The sequence below is a fragment of the Mizuhopecten yessoensis genome, unplaced genomic scaffold (genome assembly GCF_002113885.1).
Source record: "Mizuhopecten yessoensis strain PY_sf001 unplaced genomic scaffold, ASM211388v2 scaffold897, whole genome shotgun sequence".
Lineage (NCBI taxonomy): Eukaryota > Metazoa > Mollusca > Bivalvia > Pectinida > Pectinidae > Mizuhopecten > Mizuhopecten yessoensis.
This window is the reverse complement of record NW_018403776.1, coordinates 711,075-718,979: the sequence shown is the minus strand read 5'-3', so window position 1 is coordinate 718,979 and position 7,905 is coordinate 711,075.

The following is a 7,905-nucleotide window of genomic DNA, read 5'->3' as shown; positions in this document are numbered from 1 at the left end:
TGTCAGAGCTGTATCAAGTAAACACAGCACCAAACAACTTGTGTCAGAGCTGTATCAAGTAAACACAGCACCAATCATCTTATGTCAGAGCTGTATCAAGTAAACACAGCATCAATCAACTTATGTCAGAGCTGTATCAAGTAAACACAGCACCAATCAACTTAAGTCAGAGCTGTATCAAGTAAACACAGCACCAAACAACTTATGTCAGAGCTGTATCAAGTAAACACATCACCAATCATCTTATGTCAGAGCTGTATCGAGTAAACACAGCACCAAACATATTATGTCAGAGCTGTATCAAGTAAATACAGCATCAAACAACTTATGTCAGAGCTGTATCAAGTAAACACATCACCAATAATCTTATGTCAGAGCTGTATCGAGTAAACACAGCACCAAACATATTATGTCAAAGCTGTATCAAGTAAATACAGCATCAAACAACTTATGTCAGAGCTGAATCAAGTAAACACAGCACCAAACAACTTATGTCAGAGCTGTATCAAGTAAACGCAGCACCAAACAACTTATGTCAGTGCTGTATCATTTAAACTCAACCTCAGTAGTCGTTTGTAGAAGATTCATGAATTTAACAGCCCCTATCGACCCATCGCGGGGATATGTAGAGCAAACATCATTTATCGAGGTACGTAAGAGCGTTCAATGCACATTCTTTCCTCGGAATATTCCTCGGTGTTTTCTAAAGTAAAAATCATCTGTAGCAACCGTAACCTACTCTGATTTCTAACACTCGATGTAAGTGTATCTACATGTATGAAATTTTAAAGCGGATTTTCTCCTGAAAAAAAAAAACAGAATCCATATGGATTCGTGGAAACATGAAATTGAGGGTGTCATAGATCTACAGGTGGAGACAAAATTCCGTCTGAATGCAGAGGTGTTGATATCTGTTTCTGCCCGTTCAATAAGGCAAAGGGCAGAATTGTTGACGAAAACATTTTTTTTTTAAATTTCCAGTTTTGACTAGGAAAATTAACGTTTTTGTATGGTGAACAAGCTTGCCGAGCATAAACGAACTTAGCTGCGATATTATATCCTTTTCCTGCGTCAATGTTACGTTGACACTGCCCATAGGCTGGGTGTGGTTATTCGTTTTAATAATGCTCCAACGTAATTAGCCAGGTATAAATAATGTAGATATAAGTGAAAGGGCCATCATAAAGCGTGTTCTTTTCAATCATTATATCTACACTTCACGATCAAATGACATCGTTATCTATTTGGCAGCAGAACAGTAGAACAACTCGAGTGGTTTTAGACAAAACGTCACACACACATGTCAAACACATCACGCATGTGCCAACTTTCTCACTTGTATTGCCGTATTATATTCTCACAAACAATGCACGCTAACTGCAATATGCCATACCCTGTGTACAGTCAAAACGGGCAACTTTAATGGTGATAAGTATCAAAGATTATTCAAACTTGTATAAAACAAGCCTAGTTGTCATTGTCCGCGATACAAGTCCTAACCGCCACGGTATAATACCGAGATTTTGTCCCGCATTCTGACCCGCTGTTTGACATTTAGTTGAGGATTGCTTCTAATAAGGTTACTCATGTTTGCTTGTTGCTTCTGTTGCATGCTTTTTTTGCTGTGAAGGGTTGTTTCTGTTTAGGGAAGTTTTTAGTTAAGATCGAATTGCACCTTTTGATGGATGTTTCATTTAAGGATTGCTCGAGTTTAGAGATGATTCTGTTAAGTATTGAGTGTGTTTAGAACTTTGTCTGTTTGGGGTTGCTTCTGCTAGGGACGGCTACCATTAGGTGCTGTTTCTGTTGCTTTTGTTGCAGATTTTTACTCTGTTGTGAGTTGCTTCTATGAAATGAATCGTTTCTATCAACGGTCGCCTTTGTTGATGCGTTACTTCTGTTTACGATTGATTCTGTTTGAGTGGGGCCGGGTTGGCCATATGGTTAAGGCGTCTGACATTCTGTTACCACTAACCCTCCACCACTGGGTCGCTGGTTCGAGACCTACGTGTGCAGTCACCAGGAACTGNGTAGATTGACCACAGCTACATTGTAGATTGACCACAGCTACATCGTAGATTGACCACAGCTACGTATATTGACCACAGCTACATTATAGATTGACCATAGCTACATCGTAGATTGACCACAGCTACATTATAGATTGACCATAGCTACATCGTAGATTGACCACAGCTACATTGAAGATTGACCACAGGTTCATTGTACCTTGGTATGAAATTTCGTGAAGAAGCTAATGTACTATACATAATTTATACCTTGTTTCTTTGGTATTATAACAAATCAATGGTTTTTCTTGCCTTTTCGATACTTAACTTTCTACATGCTTCTTGGTAAAGGCATGCTATTAAAAAACTACTTCCAAGGACATCTTGCTTTTTTTGTAAAACTTCGCTCTCTGCACCCCTGGAATATGTCATAGCAAAATTGAAGGCACACGGCTAGCTATTTGATTGGTGTCGGGTAAAAAAAACCTGACCAATCACTAGTCTGATTCTCGTCCTTTGAAGATTACCGAGGAGCGACGCCCGACTTCAAAGCCAGTAAGTTTTACCTTTATGCGACCGCGAGATTCTTTTGATGTATATCAAAGGATCAAACTTGTCTTCTGTCATCCACAAAGTGCTGCACACTGAGCCTTCCATTTTGCTTTGACATATTCCAGGGCTGCAGAGAGCGTAAGTGAGCATAATCCCTAGATATCGAGGATGGGTAAAACACATAATTTTCTACTTAATCTTTAGTAAAATTTACTTCTACTTACTATTAAGTAAAATAGATTTCATGTTCTACTTGCTTTATAAGAAATGGCGAACAAAATGATATTATATATACCATGACGTTAGCAACATACATTACAAGGCCGAATTTGGAACTCTCCAGTCGATGCTGTCAAAAATGTGTCCTTTTGTAACAATTTTAGGAGGTTTTGTGAAGATAAGGTTGCATTATTAAGTTCTAAAGCCGAAACATAAGTCAAAAAAGATTGAAGGAATTAACTTAAAAAACCGCCTTCGGTCCAGGGAATGTTTATGGATCAATTTAGAATATATTTTGCATTCCTGAATTTATTTTATTTACTCCTGGATGACCATGTCTTTGTGAAGTTCGATGATATATACTTTTCAGCAAACTGTTGACTACCCCATTGGGGCAAGCCGTGCCCCTGTCTTGGCCGACTTCTGTTTTGTTTTATAGGTTCACGCTATATCTTATGGAATGGTGACCCATGTGTCTATTTCGTATTTTAACCCCAAACGCATAAAAATTAGATCGGAGAGAGGAGAAATTAGAAAACAAAGTTGATAAAACAGAAATACAAACTTTAAGCAATAATGTTGAAATTTAATCCTAAAACGGACATTACAATAAATCGCCAAAGTAATGTTCGTTTGGTGTTATCTTTCTTCAGTATTGTCAAACATTCAAGTTCCTTCGAATCAACAACGCATTGGACCGTTCTGAATCCGACGTACACGAGTACTGGAACTAAAACAGACCGGTAATGCAGCGTTGTTATCGGAATGAAGGGCTGAGATAAGGCAGGCCTCTTATGAGTGAGGAAGGGCGATTGTGGGCCAATGTTCTCCCTGTATGGACGCTGATTGTTGTCGCGAACCAACGGGGAGAGTAGAAGTGTTAGTCCCGGTCCGCAGATCAATGTTATCAGGCGGGTAGCGCCACAACCACAAACAGTCTACCAGATTGATCCGACTCGAGCTGCCGTCTATCCGCCTCAGTAGAAGACCAAGTCATTCCGTAATGTCCCAGTGCTAGAGTTGTCAGTCATCTCTGGGTCGACGAACACCGGATCACGTCAAGGCATTTGTTGACGACTTCATGAAGTATGTTTTATATTTCATTCTCATCAAAAATGAACATTTGTAAATTTTCTGACAAGTAAACAACCCCAATCTACTTATGTCAGTTTAATGTCAAGTGCACACCAATCGACTAAATCAAATCAACGTACACGGCACCAATCGGACGTCAGGAAAACTCAACATGGACTGGCTTTGTTGGGGATACGTCAAGTTAACGAAGCACAAATCAAGCTTTGTCAAGTCAACACGTAGCACAATTTGACTTATATCAGAGTTATGTTAAGTAAACACAATATCGATCGAAACTTATCGATGATAGGTCAAATAAATACAGCACCAATTGATCTGTGTCAGAGATATGTAAAGCAATCAAGTAGTCAGTTGACTTATGTCAAGTAAAAATAAGCACTAATCGATTTTAGTTAAAACTGTGTACGGTAAACAGCACGAACAGAGCTGTCACAACTGTACACACACCGCACCACTCTTCTTCTGTCAGATTTCTGTAATGTTCATGCAACATAAATCAACGTATGTCAGAGCTGTATCAAGTAAACACAGCACCAAACAACTTAAGTCAGAGCTGTTTCAAGTAAACACAGCATCAAACAACTTAAGTCAGAGATGTTTCAAGTAAACACAGCATCAAACAACGTATGTCAGAGCTGTTTCAAGTAAACACATCACCAAACAACTTGTGTCAGAGCTGTATCAAGTAAACACAGCACCAATCAACTTAAGTCAGAGCTGTATCAAGTAAACACAGCACCAAACAACTTGTGTCAGATCTATATCAAGTAAAAACGGCAATATTCAATTTATGTCAGTGTTGTTTCAAGTTAACACAGCACCAAACAATTTATGTCAGCGCTGTATTATTTAAACTCAACCACAGTAGTCGTATGTAAAGATTCATGAATTTAACAGCCCCTATCGACCCATCGCAGAGATATGTAGAGCAAACATCATTTATCGAGGTACGTTAGAACGTTCAATGCACATTCTTTCCTCGGAATATTCCTCGGAGTTTTCTAAAGTAAAAATCCTCTGTAGCAACCGTAACCTACTCTTATTTCTAACACTCGATGTAAGCGTATCTACATGTATGACATTTTAAAGCGGATTTTCTCCTGAAAAAACAACAGAATCCATATGGATTCGTGGAAACATGAAATTGAGGGCGTCATAGATCTACAGGTGGAGACAAAATTCCGTCTGAATGCAGAGGTGATGCTATCTGTTTTTGCCTGTTCAATAAGGCAAAGGGCAGAATTGTTGACGAATACATTTTTTTTTTAAATTTCCAGTTTTGAATAGGAAAATTAACACGCTTTTGTATGGTGAACAAGCTTGCCGAGCATAAACGAACTTAGCTGCGATATTACATCCATTTACGGCGTCAATGTTACGTTGACACTGCCCATGGGCTGGGTGTGGTTATTCGTTTTAATAATGCTCCAACGTAATTAGCCAGGTATAAATAATGTAGATATAAGTGAAAGGGCCATCATAAAGCGTGTTCTTTTCAATCATTATATCTACACTTCACGATCAAATGACATCGTTATCTATTTGGCAGCAGAACAGTAGAACAACTCGAGTGGTTTTAGACAAAACGTCACACACACGTGTCAAACACATCACGCATGTGCCAACTTTCTCACTTGTATTGCCGTATTATATTCTCACAAACAATACACGCTAACTGCAATATGCCATATCCTGTGTACAGTCAAAACGGGCAACTTTAATGGTGATAAGTATCAAAGATTATTCAAACTTGTATAAAACAAACCTAGTTGTCATTGTCCGCGATACAAGTCCTAACCGCCACGGTATAATACCGAGATTTTGTCCCGCATTCTGACCCGCTGTTTGACATTTAGTTGAGGATTGCTTCTAATAAAGGTTACTCATGTCTGCTTGTTGCTTCTGTTGCATGCTTTTTTCTGTGAAGGGTTGTTTCTGTTTAGGGATGTTTTTAGTTAAGATCGAATTGCACCTTTTGATGGATGTTTCATTTAAGGATTGCTCGAGTTTTGAGATGTTTCTGTTAAGTATTGAGTGTGTTTAGAACTTTGTCTGTTTGGACGGCTACCATTAGGTGCTGTTTCTGTTGCTTTTGTTGCAGATTTTTACACTGTTGTGAGTTGCTTCTGTGAAATGAATCGTTTCTATCAACGGCCTTTGTTGATGCGTTACTTCTGTTTACGATTGATTCTGTTTAAGTGGGGCCGGGTTGGCCATATGGTTAAGGCGTCTGACATTCTGTTACCACCAGCCCTCCAACACTGGGTCGCGTGTTCGAGACCTACGTGTGCAGTCGCCAGGAACTGGTCGTATGTCGGTGGAGTTTTCTCCGGGAATTCCGGCTTTCATCCACCACCAGAACCTGGCACGTCCTTAAATGACCATAGCTGTTAATAGGATGTAAAACACAAATAAACCAAAACCGTTTCTGTTTGATATTTGCGCCTGCTGTGTCATATCTGCGGAGTATTGCTTCTGCTGGTCGTTGTTTTTTAGGAGTTCTGGGGTTGAAGGTTGCTTTTGGGGACTGCTTCTGTCTGTTGAGGAATGTCTATATGTTGCGGATTGCCTTTTTACGGGATTGTCTCTGTTGGGAGATCGCTTCAGTTGGGCATTGCTTCTCTTGAGCGTTGCTTCTGTTTGCGTTCGCTTCTGTTTTTGGATTGCTTTTTTTGGGGATTTCGACTGTTTGGGATTGATTCTGTTGCGGGTTGTTAATGATCAGGATCTTTTCACCAATTGGTCTATATTTTGTTGGAGATTATATCTGCCGAGGTAATACTTCTGCTGCTGATTGCTTCTGTTCAGCAGAACACCCGTGATAAACCCCCGTTTTGGAGGGTGGTCTCGTTATACAGGCTAGATACTGTACCACATTAATTTGCTGTTTTAAAGACATCAACCCATCGCAAAAACCACATACCGAGACCCACTTTTATTACTCTTTGATATGGTCTGATGAACACGATCATTGCACACGGTGTTGACACTCTGTTGGCACTCTGGAAGGACATTAAGTGGTGAAATAAATCCTATCATCTAGGCGCCATGTTGATTCAGACAGCGGTAAATTGTTGTTACTCACTTGAACTGTTAAGGCTACAGATGACCTTTACAGTAAGTAAACAGCTCGACTATTTACCTAAATAAAATCATTTTGTAATTCTGATAGATGTTCTTGATCCCGGCCATGGTTCTGTACTGTTGACAGAGTGTACCGTTCTGTGGCACCTTTTTGTACTGACGCGACTAGTGTGGTGTGTGTTTGTATATATGTGTTTGTATTTGTATGTTTGTATATAGAACCTCCCCCCCCCCTCCCCAATCCTGCCCTGTCCACCCGTAGTTCACACTTCAATATTTCAAGATTCAGCGCAGCATTCTAAACAGTAAAATAACATCTAAACTGAATCTTAGTTCGATACGTAGAAACCAATATCGTAACTGCTCCGGTGTCCAGTTTCCGTGTAATTTATAACCCGAACGAGTAACCTACAATTTATAGGTTGATATTCACTTTCATATTATGGTCGATTGCGTGGAATGATCAAATAGTTCAAATGAAAACCCGTCAAAGTGTATCAAGTACGGTATACACACTCTAGGACCAGTAGTCCATTATCCTGTCAGCTCAAAGCGATATCACAGTTGTGATTTTCCCATACACACCTAACACAGACACGATATATCCAATCCAGACACACCATACACAGACACGATATATCCAATCCATTCACACCATACACAGACACGATATATCCAATCCAGACACACCATACAGACACGATATAACCAATTCATACACACCATACAGACACGATATAACCAATCCATACACACCATACACAGACACGATATAACCAATCCATACACACCACACACAGACACGATATAACCAATCCATACACACCATACACAGACATGATATAACCAATCCATACACACCATACACAGATTCGATATAACCAATCCATACACACCATACAGACACGATATAACCAATGCATACACACCTCACACAGACACGACA